The sequence below is a fragment of the Ursus arctos genome, unplaced genomic scaffold (assembly GCF_023065955.2).
Source record: "Ursus arctos isolate Adak ecotype North America unplaced genomic scaffold, UrsArc2.0 scaffold_1, whole genome shotgun sequence".
NCBI classification, from domain to species: Eukaryota; Metazoa; Chordata; class Mammalia; order Carnivora; family Ursidae; genus Ursus; species Ursus arctos.
In genome coordinates, this window is record NW_026622763.1 from 66,207,851 (window position 1) to 66,228,576 (window position 20,726).

The 20,726-nt window shown below is 39.4% G+C and overlaps 1 pseudogene; it reads right to left on the reverse strand.

The window, feature by feature from the left end:
* Window positions 1–568: 568 nt before the first annotated feature.
* On the reverse strand, window positions 569–20,726 carry LOC113248137 (lysine-specific demethylase 3A-like; annotated as a pseudogene).

Here is a 20,726-nt window from a genome sequence, read left to right on the forward strand (position 1 = left end):
TTATCTTCATGGTTGGTATGTCTGTGACAGATGACCGAATTCCTGAGTAAGCCAAGAACATTGTTTTACATGCTCCGAAGAAAGAAAATCATCAGCCATATGATCAAATAAGTTCTGAACCTAATATGGTATTCCTACAGGAACATTTACCACATCTCTGTGGTAAATTTTTTTTAAGATTTTATTTATTTATTTAAGAGAGAGCAAAAGAGAGCTCAAGCAGGGGGAACAGTTGAGGGAGAAGGAGAAGCAGGCTCCCTGCTGAGCAGGGAGCCCGATGCAGGGCTCAATCCCAGGTCCCCGGGATCATGACCTGAGCCAAAAACAGATGCTTAACTGACTGAGCGACCCAGGTGCCCCTCCAGCAACTTTCAATTGCCCAGCCTTCAACTTTACATTTTTGATGAAGATGCTTTCATAGTGATGGGTCTAAACACCAGATCTGGTAAGTTTATGGTTGCTGGGTTTTCCTGAGCTTGCTTTTTGATAACTTTTGAAGAAACATTCGTATCTTCTCTGTGTCTTCTCAAATACACATATCTGATTTATATTTATACACACACACACACACACACACACACACACCCCAGAATGCTCTAGCCTTCTCTTTTCCTTCAATAAATTGCTTTATTGTGAGTTCATGAAAATTTCCATTTTGGACAGTTTTAAGGACTTCTCAGTCACACTGTCCTTTTGAAATTCCCACATAGACCATGACATCAGCTGCACCAGATAGGTCTCAGCAAAGATGTTACTCCACATTTTTGATCTTCCAGAGTAAATAGTCTACAAGTATTACACATCTTGGGATCTCAATCTGGCCAAAGTATTTTGGTAGCCTAGAGACAAAATACAGTTCACCATCTAACCATATGTATTCAAGCAATGGAATGTTGGCCATCAGATCATCAAACCTGGAAAGCATATCTCTAAAATTTCTTTCTGTAGGCAGTCCTTAAGTTTCATCATTGCTAATTCCTTTTCATTTTTCAAGAAATGTGGAACTCCTTCAGATCCATTTCTAAAGTATCCTATTGTGACTTCAGTGATCATTTCATTTGTCCTTGCTGTAGACTGAATATGTCCCTCCAAAATTCATTTTTTGAATCTAATCTCCCTATGTGATGATATTTTGAGGTGGGGTCTTTCGGAGTTGATTAAGTTCTGCCCTTATTAATTCATTAGTGGCCTTATAAAAGATACCCCAGAAAGTACCCTTGTCTCTGTCCTGTGAGGACACAGCAAGAATACAGTTGTCTATGAACCAAGAAGTGGCCCTCACCACACACCAAATCTTTCAGCATCTTGATCTTGGACTTCTCAGTCTCCAGAACTGTGAGAAATAAATGCTTGCTTTTTAAGCTATCCAATGTATGGTATTTTGTTACAGCAGCCCAAATAGACTAAGATAGTCCTACAATTAATAGATCAACTTACTGTCACCAAACTCTGATGAAGGATCCAGGTTTTTAAAATTCAGTGTTCAATTTATAATGCATCCAGACACCATTACTGGCTACCCTTGTGTCCAGTACTCCTTGAACACATTCCAGGTCCTCTTATTGTTGGGCTCTTGCAAGCACAGTAAGGAATTACCACATAGCCAATAGTGAGGAGTATCAGAATGTTGTGTTGTCATCATTTCTTGAGGTTCTTACATAAATCAGAGCAAGGGTTATTTTCTACCAAAGAAGCAAAGATATCAAGGATTTTTTGGGTATTCTTGTGCTCATTTTGTCTTTGTTTTCCTGTTGACATTCTCTCTGGTAAAGTCTGCTGGCCAGTTTAAAGGAAACGTGCTGGTTGGACAGGTCAACTTTATGCTGTTGGCTGGCTTGGAGGCTGCACTCTCACCCAAAGCTGCTGGCTCCCACTGAGGGATTTTACAGGAGCGCAGCATCAAAAACAGGTTTTTCTCAAAGTAAAGGAGTCTGCTTTATGTCTCTGAGGCTGGCTTTGAGAAGAGCTTGAATTACCTGTTTTAACAAGGACAATTTGCTTTTATCCCACATTTTGCTCTTACAAAATGAACAGTCTCCAACATTATAGAGAAATTTTCCAAGAATAATCTGTGTAGACATCAAGTTTCTTAGTTCATGTACCTGACTCTTCACTCATCCTAGCCAAGGAAAAGTCTTGTAGAGAGCACCCCATTGGCAATTTTTGCTCTTCATTTGGTAGCAATCCACACATACTCCAAATTTACCCTGAGGATACACCCAGTGCAAATAGAAGATGATGGTATTGCACATATCGCACATTTCTTGAATACCTTTGGCAACTCACTCCCTGGCAACCCTCTAAGAGATGCTCTTACTGTGACTTTACAGTTGACACAGCTTCCTTTCCAGAAATCACCATTTGACATAGTGGTCTTCAGTGTTGGCCAGGATGTACTTTTCTGTATCCAAATCAGTGCCCACCATGTTTTTGGTTAAAAGTAACCATAAGCCAACTGTTCATTATTATTACAAACATTTGACAAAAAGGCAACAGGAAAAACAAAGACTACACACACACACACACACACACACACACATCAGGCTCTAATAACCTAACAAGGTTTCCTAAGGTTTGTGTGAGGAGACTTGTGATTACACAGCTCCCTTTTCTTTTTCATCACTCACCTCAGAGAAATAGTGACTAAGTTGATGAAACTGACATATTTCAGCTATAGTAGGTTAGGAATGGCTTAGAAAGCAAGAAGCAAAAAATCTGACTAAATAATTGTTAAGATAGGTGGTTGTTGATGTTGGTCAACCACTAAGCCATGTCATCAGGAGCCTAGACTTTCTATGTTTGTTCCATCATCCATAGCTGTTAGTTTTTCATCTTCGTGTTTTCAAATTATGGTCTCAAAATGCCCACTGAAATTTCAAACAAGAAAGAAGAGGGAAAGACCACTTTTAGCCCCTACAATGCCTTTTACCATGAAGGCAAAAGTTTTCCCAGAAGTCCCCAGTAGATATCATCATATATTTCACTGGCCAAGTTGGGTCATTTGGCCACCTTTAGCTCCAAGTGAATTTGGAAAATTCTCTTGTATGGAAAAGAACAGCAGGATTAGCTTATATTAAATATGATTCATCTTCTGAAGGTGGGCAGAATAGTGTCTATATTAGCCAGCTTTCACCGTGTTAATGTTTCATAATAAGCAACCTCCAAAATCCTAGTGGTTTACAAGAACAAGCATTTGTTCCTCATTTACAGGCATGCTGTGATTCTCCTGGGTTTGGCTGGGATCCACTGGGCTTGGATGCAGGACTGTGTGTGTTTTCATGTCTGCCCAATGCATATTCTTATTCTGGCACTACTGACACCCCTGGCATAGTCTCATGGCAAATGTTAGGTGCACAAGAAGCCAGATAAAATCACACAAACACATTAGAGTCTCATGTCATGTACAGTAACACTCCATTTGCCAAGCAAATTGCCTGGCCAATTCCAAGATAAACTAGGCAAGGATATATACTCTGCCAACTCCAGTGGAAAGTGCTACAAAGTCACATACCAAAAGGTGTACATGTATAATTCTATTACAGAAGTAAGGAAGGATTGGGAACAAAAATCTAATCTATTCCCTCATTCCAAACAAACTGGGGCCCTGAGAGCAAGAAAGAAAGGAATAACTGTTGGGTAGCCATCCAACTGTGCCTTCCACACTACAGCAATCAAAAGACTTAGAAACTTATTTTGGGGGAGGTTTAGTTAGCAGGAGGAAGAAGAGGAAGTCAGGAAATCAATATAATACAGACTGCTTTCCTGGGCAGGGCTTCCCTATAGCTTTGACAGTTGAATAGGCTGACATAGACAGTTTAACATCTCAAACTCTCAATTCCCTAGTCTATCAGCATTTGAATTCCTGCTAATAGCAAACATCTCTGAGGTAGTATGTGACAGGTACTAAAGTACTTTACATGCATACCTTATCCTCACAACAAACCTATGAAGTTACCCTCACTTTATAGCTGAGAGGTCAGGTAACTTAGGCAGCTGCTTATAAATGCAAAGCTATGATTGGAACCCAAATCTGTCTAATTTCATTCACTTAGGCATCCACTACTTGCCAGGCACCATGCTTAGTGTTGAAGACGCAGATCAATGATATAGACACAGCCCCTGCCCTCTAGGACTTTATTCTTAGTCTCCAAGCTTTACAGTCCAGTGGACATTACGTGTTAACTAAAAAATGAGTCCAATATAAATACATGTGTTATTTTTCAAATGAATAAGCTATGTGCCACGTACTCTTCTAAAGGCTTTTCATGTCAGATATCAATGAACCATCATCAACTTTATGAAATAAGCACTATCACTTGTCATTTTGAACATTAGGAAGCTGAGATATGTAGAGGTTACCTTTGTTACACACTAGGAAATGAGGAAACAGGATTAGAACATGGGCAATCTAGCTCTAGAGCTCATCTTCTCACCACAACACCACACGCAGCCCAGGACTAATAAAATACAGGTTTACTTCAGTATATCAATGCATCAGTGTAGCTTTTTCTGTGTATTTTCTCATTAAAAAAATACTCATTACAGGGAGCCTGCACAGGGAAGGTGAATCCCCATAACATTAGCCTTTGAAAGTGAGAGTAGCTGAATTTTGTTAGTTCTTAAAACCAGCAGGACTTAAAGCCTGGAATTATAAAAATCAGTGGGAGGCTCTGGGAAAACCTGGAGGGCATTAGGAAGCAGAGTCCCTTCCGTTAAAGAGACAGCATAACAAACAACCCTTCCAGATACAGTTCAGAACCAGCAATTTGAAAAATGCTTGGGGGCAGACTTGATGGAGAGTGATTTACTCATCTCAGAGTGCAGCCTGGAGAGGCAAGGATCACAGGGAGACCCCTCCACAAAGGAGCTGGCAGGGGCCATTTCCATCCCCTGCCCCACAGCATAAACCCAGGGCCACTTGTGGGGACCAGCACTGCAACAACACTTGTTGTTTAACTGGCTTACAGTAAGTGTGGCCCCATGCTTGGGAGGATCCACCTTTCCCAGTCATGCTTGCCTCAGTCCCAGTGCTATGTACCCCCTTCCCCAGAAGACCAGCATAAACCCCACCAACATCTCCTTTCAGACTTGTGCGTTTTATGAGACCTCAGTTCCAATGATGGCAGGTCTTATTTCACAAGCAAAACAACATACACTTGTTAAAACATGCGACAGCCCTGCTGGGGATCAAACTTTGCCACAACAGGCAAAGAGAGCCTCTGCAGACAATTGGACTCAAGGAAAAAGAGGCTAGGACTCAATAGCAGAGCACATGCAACACACATAAGAGATACTCCCTGAAGCCCCAGATCCTGGGGAACAGGGACACTAAACTGCAGGGCACTACAGGACCTCTTCTTCATAAGCCATTATCTTCAAGAGCTAGAGATGTAGCTCACTTTCCTAACACACAGAAACAGACACACAGAGTTAGATGAAATGAGGAGACCTCTAGAGAAGTATGTCCCAAATAAAAGAACAGGACCAAACCACAGCAAGAGATAAGCAAAACAGATATAAGTAATATGCTTAATAGAGAATTTAAAGTAATGATCATAAAGATATTTACTGGACCTGAGAAAAAAGTGGAAGACATCAGTGAAACCCTAACAAGGAGATTAAAAAAAAAAAAAATTCAGAGATGAAGAACACAATAAATGAAATTTAAAATATGGTATAAATAGCAGGGTAGATGAAGTGGGGAACGAATTAATAACCTGAAAGACAGAGTAATGGAAAGTAACCAAGCTGAAAAAAGTGTGAGGAAAAAAATCATGCAAATTAGGAATAGTCTTAGGGAACTCAGCGACTCCATCAAGCAAAATAACATTCATTTTATAGGGATCCCAGAAGAAGACAGAGAAAGAGGGGCAAAAAATTTATTTAAGAAACAGCTGAGGGGCGCCTGGGTGGCTCAGTCGTTAAGCGTCTGCCTTCAGCTCAGGGCGTGATCCCAGGGTTCTGGGATCGAGCCCCGCATCAGGCTCCTCCTCTGGGAGCCTGCTTCTTCCTCTCCCACTCCCCCTGCTTGTGTTCCCTCTCTCGCTGGCTCTCTCTCTGTCAAATAAATAAATAAAATCTTAAAAAATAAATAAATAAGAAACAGCTGAAAACTTCCCTAATCTGGGGAAGAAAACAGAAATCCAGATCCAGGAGGCACAGAGACTGGCCCCTCCCAAATCAACTCAAGGAGGTCCACACCAAGACACATAGTAATTAAAATGGCAAAAAAGTAGTGATTAAAAAAAGAAAGAAAGAAAAGCAGCAAGAGAAGAGAAGCCAATTACCTACTTATGGGGAAATCCCACAAAGATAGCAGTGGATTTGTCAACAGAAATTTTGCAGGCCAAGATTGTCAGGATACATTCAAAATGCTGAAAGGGAAAAATCTGCAGCCAAGAGTACTCTATCCAGTAAAGCTATGATTCAGAATAGAAGGAAAGATAAAGAGTTTCTCAGACAAACAAAAGTTAAAGCAGTTCATGACCACTAAACCAGCCCTATAAAAATACTAAAGTGAACTCTGAGTGGAAAGACCACTAGTGGGAGTATGAAAAGTAAAAAACACAAAAGTAGTAAAAGGATATCTGTAAAAATTAGTCAAGGGGGTCATAAAATGAAAAGAAGTAAATTATGACAATGCCATAGACCTAAAGAATGTGTTGCGGCGGCGGGGGGTGGGGGGTGAAGAGGAGTAAAGACTGGATTCAAACTTAAGCAACAATACACTTAATATACACTGCTATATGCAGAAGATGTTATATACAAACCTAATGGCAGCCACAAATAAAAAACCAATAATAGATATGCAAACAATAAAGAGAAAGAAATCTAAGGATACCATTTAGGAATGCTACAAACCATGAAAGAGAGCAAGAAAGGATCAGAGAAAAACTGCAAAAACAACCACAAAACAAGTAATAAAATGGCAATAAATACATATCTATCAATAATTACTTTGAATGAATATGGTCCAATCAAAAAATATAGGATGACAGAGTGGATAAAAAACTAAGACCTGTCTATATGCTGCCTACAAGAGACTCATTTTAGATCTAAAGTCACTGAAGCTTGAAAGTAAGGGGATGGAGAAACATAATCACGCAAATGGATGTCAAAAGAAAGCCAGGGTAGCAATACTTATATCGGACAAAATAGACTTTAAAACAAAGACTGTAATAGGAGACACAGAAGGACCTATGTAATAAAGGGGACAATACAACAAGAAGACATAACAATTGTAAATATTTATACACCCAATATGGGAGCACCCAAATACATAAAACAGTTAATAACAAACACAAAAGAATAATCAATAGAAAAACAATAATAGTAGAGGACTTTAACACCTCGCTTACATCAATGGACAGACAATCCAAACGTTTAAACAAGGAAATGGTGGCTTTGAATGACACACTGGACCAGATGGACTTAACAGGTATATTCAGAACATTCCATCCTAAAACAATAGAATACATATTTTTTTCAAGTACACATGGAATTTTCTCTAGAACAGATCACATATTAGCCCACAAAACAAGTCTCAATAAATTTAAAAAGCTTGAAGTCATACCATGCATCTCTTCCAACCACAGTGCTATAAAACTAGAAATTGACCATAAGAAAAAAAATCTGGAAAGAGCACACATACATGGAGGATAAATAACATGCTAATACACAATGAATGGGGCAACTGAGAAATCAAAAAAGAAATAAAAAATTACATGGAAAAACAAATGAAAGTGAAAACACAGTGGTCCAAAATCTTTGGGATACAGCAAAAGCATTTTTAAGAGGGAAGTTTGAAGCAAGACAGGCCTACCTCAAGAAGCAAGAAAAATTTCAAACAACCTAATCTTACACCCAAAAGAGCTAGAAAAAGAAGAACAAAACCCCAAACCAACAGAAGGAAGGAAATAATAAAAATTAGAAAAGAAATTATATAGAAACTAAAAAACAATAGAAGAGATTAATGAAACCAGAGCTGGTCCTTTGAAAGGATCAACAAAATTGATAAACCTTTAGCTAGTCTCATCAAAAAGAGAGAGAGAGAGAAAACCCAAACAAAATCACAAAAAGGAGAAATAATAACCAACACTATGGAAAAACAATTTTAAGAGAATATTATGAAAAATTATATGCCAACAATTGGACAACCTGGAAGAAATGGATAAATTCCTAGAAGCATATAACCTTCCAAAACTGAAACATAAAGGAATAGAAAATTCAAACAGACTGGTAGCCAGTAAAGAAACTGAATCAGTTATCAACAACTCCCAATAAACAAAAGTCCAGAACAGATGGCTTCACAGGTGAAGTCTATCAAACATTTAAAGAAGAGTTAATACCTCTTCTTCTCAAAAAAAAAAAAAAAAAAAAAAAAAAAACTATCCTAAAAAATAGAAAAGGAAAACTTCCAAATTCATTCTATGAGGCCAATATTATCCTGATACCAAAACCAGATAAAGACACTACAAAAAAAGAGAGAGACAGAGACTGAGAGAGAGAGAGAACAATAGGCCAGTATCTCTGATGAACATAGATACAAAAACCTCAACAAAATACTAGCAAACTGAATCCAACAATACATGAAAAAAATCATTCACCACAAGCAAATGGGATTCATTCCTGGGATACAAGGGTGGTTTGATATTTATAAAAACAATGTGATAAGTCCCATCAATAAGAGAAAGGATAAAAACTGTATGATCATTTCAATAAATGCAGAAAAAGCATTAAACAAAGTACAACATCCTTCATGATAAAAACTCTCAACAAAATAGTTTTAGAGGGAATATACCTCGACATATTAAAGGCCTTACGCAAAAAACTCACCACTAACATCAATGGTGAAAAACTGAGAGCTTCTCCACTGAAGTCAGAACCAAGACAAGAATGTTTACTCTCACCACTGTTATTCAACATATTACTGGAAGTCCCAGCCAAGCAATCAGACAACAAAAAGAAACAAAAGTCATCTAAATTGTTAAGGAAGAAGTAAAACTTTCACTATTTGCAGATGACATGATACTGTATGTGGAAAACCCCAAAGAGTCCACCAAAAAACTACTAGAACTGATTAATGAATTCAGTAAAGTCACAGGATACAAAATCAATGTACAGAAATCCATTGTATTCTTATACACCAATAATGAAACAGGGGAAAGTGAAATTAAGAAAACAATTCAACTTACAATTGCACCAAAAACAATAAAATATCTAGGAAAAACTTAACCAAAGAGGTGAAAGAACTATACTCTGAAAACTATAAAACACTGATGAAAGAAATTGATGATGATACAAAGAAATGGAAAGATATTCCATGCTACAGATTGAAAGAAAAAATACTGTTAAAATGTCCGTACTACCCAAAGCAATCTACACATTTAATGCAATCCCTACCAAAGTACCAATAACATTTTCACAGAGCTAGAACAATCTTAAAATTTGTATGGAACCACAAAAGACCCTAAATAGCCTAGGCAGTTTTGAAAAAGAAAAAAAAAAAAACAACTGTAGGTATTAAATTCCAGACTTCAAGTTATATTGCAAAGCTGTTGTAATCAAAACAGTATGGTACTGGCATAAATATTGACACATAGAGTAATAGAACAGAATAGAAAACCCAGAAATAAACCTACAATTATATCACCAATTAATATTCAACAAAGTTGAGGAAATAATATACAATGGAAAAAAGTCTCTTCAACAAATGGTCCTAGGAAAACTGGACAGCTACATGCAAAAAAATGAAACTGGACCATTTTCTTACAACACAAAAAAATAAACTCAAAATGGATTAAGGATCACAGGCGAGATATGGAACCATAAAAATCCTGGAAGAGAGCACAGGCAGTAATTTCTGTGACATCAGCCATGCAACATTTTTTCTTGCTCTGTCTCCTGAGGCAAGGGAAATAAAAGCAAAAATAAACTGTTGGGATTACACCAAAATAAAAAGCTTCTCCATAGCAAAGGAACTAATCAACAAAACTAAAAGGTAATCTACAGAATGGGAAAAGATATTTGCAAATGACATATCTGATAAAGGGTTAGTATCTAAAATATATAAAGAACTTCTACATCTTAACATAAAAAAAACAAATAATGCAATTTAGAAATGGGCAGAAGACATGAACAGACATTGTCTGTTGGCCAACAGACACATGAAAAGATATTTGACATCACTCATCATCAGAGAAATGCAAATCAAAACCACGAGATACCACCTCACACCTGTGAAAATGACTAGTATCAAAAACACAAGAAAACAGATGTTGGCAAGGGTATGGAGAAAAGAACCCTCTTGCACTGTTGGTGAAAATCCAAACTGGTGCAGCCACTGTGGAAAACAGATTGGAGGTTCACCAAAAAATTAAAAATAGAACTACTCAGGCACGTGGGTGGCTCAGTTGGTTAAGTGTCTGCCTTCAGCTTAGGTTGTGATCCCAGGGTACTGGGATGGAGTCCCACATCAGGCTCCCTGCTCAGCGGGGAGTCTGCTTCTCCCTATACCCCTCCCCCAGCTCGTGATCTCTCTTTCTCTCTCTCTCTCTCTCTCTCTCTCTCGTTCAGGAAAAAAAAAAAAAGGATTACTCAATGATCCAGCAATCACATTATTGGGTATTTACCCAGAAAATACAAAAACGTGAATTCAAAGGGATACATGCACCCCTATGTTTATAGCAACATTATTTACAATAGCCAAACTATGGAAGGAGCCCAAGTGTCCATCAACAGATGAATGGATAAAGAAGTGATAAATATATATATACACACACATATATACACTGACACAAACACACATACACATACATCCAATGAAACACTCGGCCATAAGAATGAAATTTTGCCATTTGCAACAACATGGAAGGAGCTAGAGAGTATTATGCTAAGCAAAAGAAGTCAGAGAAAGATGAATACCATAAGATTTCATTCATATGTGGAATTTAAGAAACAAAATAAAGGAAAAGACAGAGAGAGCAAACCAAGAAACAGACTCTTAGCTGTAAAGAGCAAACAGATGGTTACCAGAAGGGTGGTGGGTGGGAGGCTGGATGAAGTAGGTGATGGGGATTAAAGAGCACACTCACCATGATGAGCACTGAGTCATGTATAGAATAGTTGAATCACTATATTGTACACCTGAAACTGATGACACTGTATGTTAACTATACTTAAAATTAAAAACTTAAGAAAAAAATTGTTATAAATTTAATCACATAAAGGCCTATAAAATATTTTCTGTTACAAAGGGTTCCCCACACTTGAAAATCTTGGGATCGATCATGGATCTGGCATTTTTAAAGTCTTCTAAAATTATAAACTAAGAGGAAAAACATTAATATATAAAAAAAAATTAAGTGCCACTTCTTTTTCCTTAAATCTCAGAGACTGGATTTCAGTTATTCCACTCTTTTATAGGTGTTTGATATTTACCTAATACTTTACAATTGCTAGTTAATCACAGTACACTCTAGTGATAATTGTGCACGTTATTATTAAAGTCCTTCTGTGTGGGGTGCTGGAGGTGCCACTGGAGAGGCCTGGTCTGTCAGCTCCTCAGAGCAGCAGGGGGGTGGGCCACAGTTCCAACAGTACCCGCTCCAGGCCCAGCTGCTTGGCTGCAACTGGAGTCCCATGACGCTGCCGCAGACCAGAGGGCGCTGTTGAGCCCAGGTTCCCCCAAGCAGTGCTGCGCCCCACTGCCAGGCCACACCCTGAATCCCAGGCCCTGGGGGCCCTGCCACCTCGGCCCGCTGTGCTGCAGCCTGTTCTGCCCAACTGCCAACCACCCAGTTCTGGAGCAAATTTTCAGAAGATAAAGCATGAATACAGTCATTATCAGAGGCAGAGACATTCAGAGTGAAGCTTGTAGGTTGGAGAATCAGCCTTACTCCTTAGCATGCATACCACCTAGTTCTCCAGATTCCTTCTGAAGAAGGGCCAGTCTCCCTTTACCTCCATACAGGTTGGAATAATATGTAAGAATCTCTTAAAAGACTCAAATTAAGGAGAGGTATGAGCAAATCATCTATACCAATGTAGCAGAATATGAATCTTTTGTGAAATTCATACATAATTGATCACATTATGTAATGAAATGGAACAAGGCCAAGAAGCTATGTGTCCTGAAACATTTTCGCCTATCTGGGCAGGTCTGACCACAAGACATAGCTGCTGTATGCTTCTGCAGCTGGTTCGCTACCACACTTCAGCTCCAGCTTTCCATCCTGACAACTTACACATGTCTTCAGATCCATTTTTTTTTTTTTAAAGATTTTACTTATTTATTTGACAGAAACAGCCAGCGAGAGAGGGAACACAAGCAGGGGGAGTGGGAGAGGAAGAAGCAGGCTCCCAGCGGAGGAGCCAGACGTGGGGCTCGATCCCATAACGCCGGGATCACGCCCTGAGCCGAAGGCAGACGCCCAACCGCTGTGCCACCCAGGCGCCCCTTCAGATCCATTTTTATACAACTCGAAAAGACCTTAAAACTGTCTGGTTGCCACAAGCATCGCTTTCTTTTCTCCTCATCCAATAAACAGCTGTGCCCTACTGGGATAACAAAAATACCTTAAGTAGCAGTTTAGCAAAATATGCCTTCAGTGGCACTCAACAAAATTTCCCTAAGCACAGTTCTGTAAGAAGTGTGTGTGTGTATGTGTGTGTCCTTTTATTTGTATTGCATAAATTTTCTTGATCTTGGGGTTTCTGGCTGTGGATTTGATGCATGACCGTTATGGTTTAAAACATTTGCTTGGTCTGCAGAAGATTATTAATGTTTTGTGACCATATGCCTGGTAATAGTGGATCGTTTTATGTGTGGGCATTACTTGTTAAACGCAGGGACCATTGTCAGGCACAGAACACGAATCTAAGTCAGGACAGACGTTAGATGTGATTATGACAATGTAGCAGAGGTCTGTTGTCCTAGGTCTACAAATGTGTGGTGAGATTTTAGGACAAACTGGAAATGAGCCATTTGAAACCTGGACTCTGCCCAGCCATGTTAGAAAAATACTTTTGCCTCCAACCCTTAAAATACTCACATGGAGCCTGCATTATCATTTGCACAAAAAGCTCCCTGGACACTGAACCTCTAAAAAGAAAATGTCTCCCCTGGAGCAGAAGTACCAGACTTTGCTCAGGGAGCACAGCATAGGTGAGCACCAGGCTGGGCCAGGCTCTGGCATCACTGCGATTTGGGCAGAGCCACTTCCCCTTTGTATCAGTTACTACAAATAGAACTAGGATCCTTTGTTAGGGTCCCCCAAATTCTTTTAAGAGGCATCCATATTCAACTGCTTAAGTTGTTTGTTTGTTTTTTAAAGATTGATTTATTTACTTATTTTAGACAGACAGAAAGACAGAGCAGGGGTAGGGGCAGAATCCCAAGCAGACTCCCCACTGAATGTGGAGCCTGAGGCACCTCGATCCCATGACCCTGAGATCATGACCTGAGCAAAAACCAAAAGTCAGATGCTCAGTCAACTGAGACACCCAGGTGCCCCTCAATTGCTTGAGTTTTGTTTTAGCGACCTCCTCGCTCAAAGTTGCTGAGGGGCTATTCTTTACCTTGTTTCCAAGTCTGAGGGACAGAAAGTATCCTCTGTTTTGAGGAAGTGAAAGTTTAAACATTTACTTTTTACTGTGGCTTGTTCACGACCACATTTTACAAAATGCCTTGCTTCCTTAATTAGTGTTTCTAGAAAGGAAAGTTCTACTAAAATAGTTTTATTTGGAATACAGAATAGTTTTTCTTTAATAAGGCTTATTTTGAAAAATTGTATTTAATTAAAATGCAAGAAAAGTTATAGGTAATCTCACTGATAAATACAGTTGCAAAACTCCTAAATAAAGCATTAGCAAATTGCACTCATCAATGTACAAAAAAAAACCACACAAAAAAAACAAAAAAAACCCACTACATCATAATCAATGGTGGATCTAGGAATGTAAGGATTTTTCAACATTGGAAAATCAATTTATAGAGATCATTGGCATATAAATGATATTTAAATACTTGCTAATAAAGAAGATTCCCTAGGAAAAATAGATAACAAAAAGTGATTCCTAGCAATATGATCTCCAACATTTAAAGATTTTATGGAAGAGACCCCAAAGGAGCAGCCAATGAAATGTGGGTGGGGGTGAAAAAGAGGGATGTGTTATGTCAAGGTGTCCAAGAGAAGAAGGTGGTTTCAAGAGGAGGATGGAGGATTGACTATTAATGCTGCACAATGGCAGTCACTGGTTCTGTGAAAAACAGTGTCAGTGGAACCATGGAGAGAAGCTGGATTGGAATGGGTGTAGAAAATACAAAGTGTGGAAATGGAGCTGAGACTATCATTTAAGAAGGTAAGCTCTGAAGGGAACAGATAAATGGAGGTGATAGCTTGGCTCTTTTAAAAGGAGTGCAGTAACAGAAAGGTTTGGTTTAGCATTTTGTTTTGTGTTGATTGTTGTTGCTTAAGGACGGTAGGCACTGAAACATATTTTATACCAAAGGAAATAATCTGTGAGTAAATTTTGATGATGTAGGAGAGAAAAGACAGTTATAGGAGCAATGCTTTCTTCCTCAGCCACCAACACCTTGCCAAATTCCAACTCAAGTGAAACTCAACTGTCTGCCATGCTCCCGAATTCAAGCAGCTGAACAGAGTGGGAGAAACATACACAGCTGGTCTCACTTAAAACCCATGACCACAGATCTCAAAAGAGCACTTAACACACCAACAATCCTACCCTATTTGCCTGATTGGACAGCTTCTCCTCTCTCCAAAACAACCACATCACACATTCTCCTCTCTCCAAAAACTTACTCACATCCTTCTCCTCCCTCATTTTTAGTTGCTCTCCTTGCCTCATACATCATGAGGGAAAATAGAAGCTCTTGGATAAATGTTCTTTCATCTTCCCACCACTGAATCTCCCTGCTTTTTGGCACCTGCCTCCTTCTGTGACTCCAGGTGGACTGGACCCTTCTTTATTATAACAGGAAACCAGCCGAAAGGATAACTGTACATGTTAACCCAGAAAAATTTTGGCTTTTTAAAGGAGAAATAAATTGTAAAATTATATACACAATAAAATTTTGATTAGAAGTAATGGAAGAATTCTGATTCCTTGAAAAAATTAAATTTGCAAATTTGAACTGGGGAAATTGGACTTAGTAGTAATAATGCACCCTAATAAAGGTCACGCACTGTGTACCATCATAAATAAAAATCTTCATTACAGAATTTACACATAAAAGCTGTTCCCTAAAGAAAATCATTTTAGCAAAATAAAAATAAAAATGGAAACAGTATATTTTAACTCTGAAATGAATTGTTAGAAAACAAGTCAACTGAGTAAATCTGAAAATCTAATTGGCTTAATCAACAATTCATGAGTCAGGCAGCATCCCACCTAGCAAGTGGAAAAGAGCTCTGAAGGGCAGGGGTCTATCTTGCAGATTACCCCACTAGTGCTGATCAGGTAAGTCCACCTCAACTGGTTAAAGGTCATATTCCCTGGAAAGGCTGAGACTGCAGTTAAGTTGGATTTTAAGTCTTGGTTTGCTGACATGGGACCCAGCACAAGTGACTCCATTTTGGGTCTGTCATCTCTCTCTTTCTGTCTCTCTCTTTAAACACAATCAAGCCTATAAATGGTCATTAAAGTTCTGATATTTAGAAACAAAGTCAAAACAATCTCATAGAAAAATAGTGGGAAAAAATTGTCCAACAGAGAGGTCAAAATATCTTGTCCTAATTTGATATATTTCCTTTCAGATTTTTTTTTTTTAATGTGTTCAGACAGAACAGTGGTGTCCACTTCTGGTTGCTCAAGTTTAGGGTCCTCGAACATAGCCAGTTTGTCAGCCCTATCCCTCCCATACCACCACCACACCAGTAGGTCCCCTTGGATAAATAGATGCCCTAAAGACATTGTCAAGAGGTAGGAGAAAGCAAAGACTGGTGGAGGGACTGGGCATTGTCATGCTGGATAATCAGCTGGTGAGAACTTGGTACAGAAAGAGAGGATGGTTCTCCCAGAGTGCAGATTACACAATGGGCAGGCACAGGTCCTGGGTGTAGGCAATGTGAAGCTCTCTTTCATAGAAACTCGAGGTAGTTTTCTGGCTGGTCAGGTCTCTGAGCCAATTTGAGTTTTGGCACCGCACAGCAGTCTTTCCTCAGACCTAATGCCCTTACACCTTGAACAGAGGTGCTGTCTCTTGGACCACTGTTTTCATCGGTTCCTGGTATTTTACCTCCCTTTCTTACCCCACCTCCCGGCTTCCCTCCTCTGCTCTCCTTTAGCCCTAGAGATTTCTTCCATTTCTCTTGTAATATCCTTTAGTGTTCCTTAGGAAGAACCTCAGTGTCTCCTTAAAAACTAATTTCAAGGCATTTATTGTTTTGCATTTAAAGAAGTTGGCAATAGCCACGCCATCCTAACAAGTAAAAAGCTAAACACACCGAAAGATCATCAACTCTTCCTGAATTCATAAGGGTGGAGAGGACACTGGGCACATCTCTATCTCCACGACTGGAAAGACTGACTGGCAGACAGAGAGGCAGGGCTTACCAGAGCAGAAACTCACTTAGTGGAAAGCACTTCAGTAACCAGGCTCAGAAAACTTGAACTGCAATTCGTGAATTGCTTGAGGCTCAGGATATCCAAATCTGAGGGTTAAGAAGTCCTGGGGACTCCATCATAGTGGATCTCCACAATTTTGTAAAACTTACCTCCAGGAGCTTGAGCAATTTCCCACAGTAAGAAGAAAAATCCCCTGCGGCTTCTGGCTGGGAAGGAAGAAGTATCCATTTTGAAAGAGACCAGAGGCGTCTGTTCTTCCAAATAAGGCCCGCACTCAGGAGAAACTAGTTAACCAGAGCCTAGCCTGCTGCAGTATTACTAAGCCTAACTCACCTGGGGAAGGCAAACAGCCACTCCAGTCAGCTCTAGTCTTTCACGTGGGGGAAGGGAAATACCCACGGCCAGCCCACTCTAGCCATTCTGTCCCACCTAAAAGGGGAGAAAAAGACTAAGAAACACTTGTGGCATTTACAATCCAGAAGCATAGGCTCACTAAAAGCCTGAGACCTGATCATAGAACAATAAACTGCTTCCCCCCACACACTTACCTTATTACTAAAGGCCTATTTACAGCAGTTCCTTTTACCAGTACCTCAAGCCCAGATATCCAAAAAAAAAAAAAAAAAAAAGTTAGGGGCGTCGGGGTGGCTCAGTCCCTTAAGCATCTGCCTTCGGCTTAGGTCATGACCCCAGGGTCCTGGGATCAAGTCCCTCCTCCGGCTCTCTGCTCCGCGGAGAGTCTGCTTCTCCCTCTCCTCCCCACTTGTGTTCTCTCTCGCTATCTCTGTCTCCCTCTCTTTCAAATAAATAGATAAAATCTTTAAAAAAAAAAAGTTGGAAAGCATACGAAAAGTCAATTTAAAAACAGTACCTACATAGTATTCTAACAGATGCATGAATCATGTTCTATTTATACTCTCCCATCTATGTTGTTTAAATTCTCCACTACCCTACAACAATAAAAACCCTTACACATATATATGTATGTAATTGGATGATACACTTCCTTCGATTATATTTCTAAAAATTATTTGTTAGTGGTTTGAAAATAATAGCTCATCAGAGAGTTTAACAAAGAAGTCTGGCAAAGAAGAGAGAAGCGTATGGCAAGGAGTGTGGAAGGAGGAGAAAGTAAGTTTTCAGTTTAGGAAAATTTATGACCACATGTTTTTCTTTTTTCTCCTCTTAAGATATTTTTATTAATTTTTCGAATACGGTGAAAAGATTCTTGAATTTCAAATAATAGATATAAAAAAATAATTCTGCCTCTCACATGTCTCCCAGATCCCAGTTCTCTTCATCATTTCTTGTTTATCCTTTTAAATAGTAGGGTAAACCATACAAAATAGCCATTTTTGTAGGTCAAACATGGTTTAGAGAAATGCAATATGGTTCCACCTCATATTACATACACGTCCATTTACTTTTCCAAATATATGATCTTAAAATACTCAGTGAATTCGTCATCTTATGAAGATGTGTTGCTATAAACTTCTTTCCTTCATGAGAACAAAATATCTGAAAGTCAGGTTTTACAAAAATTAAAACTCCAAGGAATCTTAGATAAATGGAGTAGAGGAGGTCTTGGGTGTGGTGTTATTCATTTCCCTAAAATGAATAACAGTGTCCTTTAACTTGAAGAGGGAGCAACACTTTTGAAGTTTATAAATTACATAAACAAATGGTAAGAGAATGTATTGTATGAAGAAAATCTACTAACAAAGCTTAATGGTTTCCTACAGAATCCGTGAAAGCCCCACCTCTGGCTATGCAGGCATGCAGGCTAGAGGGCGCTGTGGCCCCATCCTAACTTGGTTCCTATAGCCCGGATGGGGAATAAAATTGCCTAGACTAGTTTTTGCACCAATAAAGGACTGTGTGTGAATAGTTTGTCTATTGTAACTTCACTTCCTGAAGCAGCTTTTCTCTAGAAAAGGAAGAGGCAATTACTGAATCTTCTTAGCTGTATAATTAGAATATCCTTTCAAGAAGATTCAGATTACAGAACTGGAAGAAACCTTAAAAGATCATCAAGCTTCATGGTTCCTCACAGGGAATCATATTAAGTTCCCTGTGGCATTTTGGCTAATCATTCAAGGGTGGTAAAATGATTTTTTTTTTTTTTTTTGAAGTTTGAAAGGCTTGGGCCTTTGGACGCTGTGGCATTGGAAATTGATCATTCCTATATTAGTTTGTCCAGCTTTTCTGAATTATTGCTCTGTCACCTTCTCTCAAAAGATACTCCTTATTATTTTCCCCCAAAAGTATGTCTGGAATCATTAGATCCTGGTCAACTCTGCTAACCCGTAAATACGTTTCCTCACTCCGGAGCCCTATAATAAATATATCCTTATACACAGTACAAATTCTGCCTATTCATGTATTGAATTTGTTCTAACCTTCTCTTGCCTCTCTGGTGTGCACATGTGTTACTGTTTGTTTCTAACTTAAAAGCATTAGGCTGAGTATTAAACTGACTGTTTCAATGGGAAAATGTGTTCTTGTCAGATTAGAAAATGATGGTTGGGCTTCCATGCCAGACCACCAAAACCTTTTCTTTCTTTCTTTTTTTTTCTTTTTTTTTAGATTTATTTAGTTATTTGAGAAAGAGAGAGAGAGAGACAGAGCACATGAGCAAGAGGAGGGGCAGAGAGAGAGAGAGACAATCTAAAGTAGACTCCCTGCTGAGCACAGAGCCCCATGCAGGGCTCAATCCTGGGACCTTGGGATCATGACCTGAGCTGAAACCAAGAGTTGGACACTTAACCAACTGAGCCACCCAAGGTCCCCCACACCAAAACCTTTTTAATCTATAATTTACCTGGACCAAGATGCTGGTGGTCCTTTTTCAATTATACCTCCATTTCATTGAATAAGCATACACTAGAAAGTTCTGATATGGTCCTGATGTGGGACACCAGCAACAGAAATTTCTCCTAACTTCAGTAGGAAGCATGACCACAGCTGTAGAGTCAAAAAGGATTGCTGGGCATTGGTCTCAGTGTTCACTCACTGTATCTGAAATACCCCTGGTCCTCAAATGTACTCTTGTTTTATGCTCAGTGGACATTTATTATTCTGAAAAATAGATCTCAAGCTAATGAGATCTAATGGCAAAATTGAAGTGAGTGCAGTTACTTGAGACAGTATTTAGTTTAGTAATGAAAGGAGCTGAAACAAAGTAAGTTAGCCTTCAAAGCACAGCCACCGCAACTACATCCTTTGTTTAAGGGATAAGCTAAGCAGGTACACAGGGAGCATGAGGGCAAAAAAAGAAGGAAAACAGAATTCTCAAGGCAGAAGTAAAAGAGTCTGGGGATAAAGTGAAGATGGAGAAGATAACAAAGGTTAACTACGAACACTTGGTGAGGCGTGTGGTCACCTCCTACAGCCTTGTTAAGTGTGGTTTGTTCTGGATCCTTGTAAATGATTACATTTCCTAAAAGCAACAATGGTGTGGCTGCTCTTTTACCAGTGCACATCACCCCATAAATAAGAACATTTCCAGAAAAATTAAAGACGCCAGTCTAACTTACATTTCTAGCCTCCTGTCAACTGCCTCTCACATTGCTTATTAGAACACCAGCAATGAGGCAAGTAAGGCAAGGGTGTGGATAGAGCCGCGAAAATCCACCATCACGAATGGAAAACAAATTTCTGATCAGTGACAGTGAGTCCCTCACAGCCTATTTGCAAGGAAAAGACAACAGTAGTAATTGTGTGGACAATGGCTCATTAACATACAATTTTTTTCCGGAGTGTCAGTGTGTTGGCTCATAAGTGGCTGTAGTTCCTGTACAAACACAAATGTTTCATGTGAGCAGAAGGCAAATACTGCTGGCGGTGTTTTCTTCTTCGACAAGCTTTGCTGTACGGGTGGAGGAATATGCAGGGTGATATGGAATAGGGAGAATGGATTATGGAATAAGCAGCAAATGTTTCCTGGTGGCTGGTTTACAGAAGATTAAACGCAATTACCTGTTCCTCCAACTCACTAAAAAGTTTTTCAGTCCAAGAGGCAAGGTCTGCCCCTGATATTCGAGGGCAGCCAAAGGGCCTGTCTGATTACCGAGCTGCCAGAATATCCACAATTCTCGTAAAACATCAGTGCAGATCATGGGAATGGACGAGCCCAT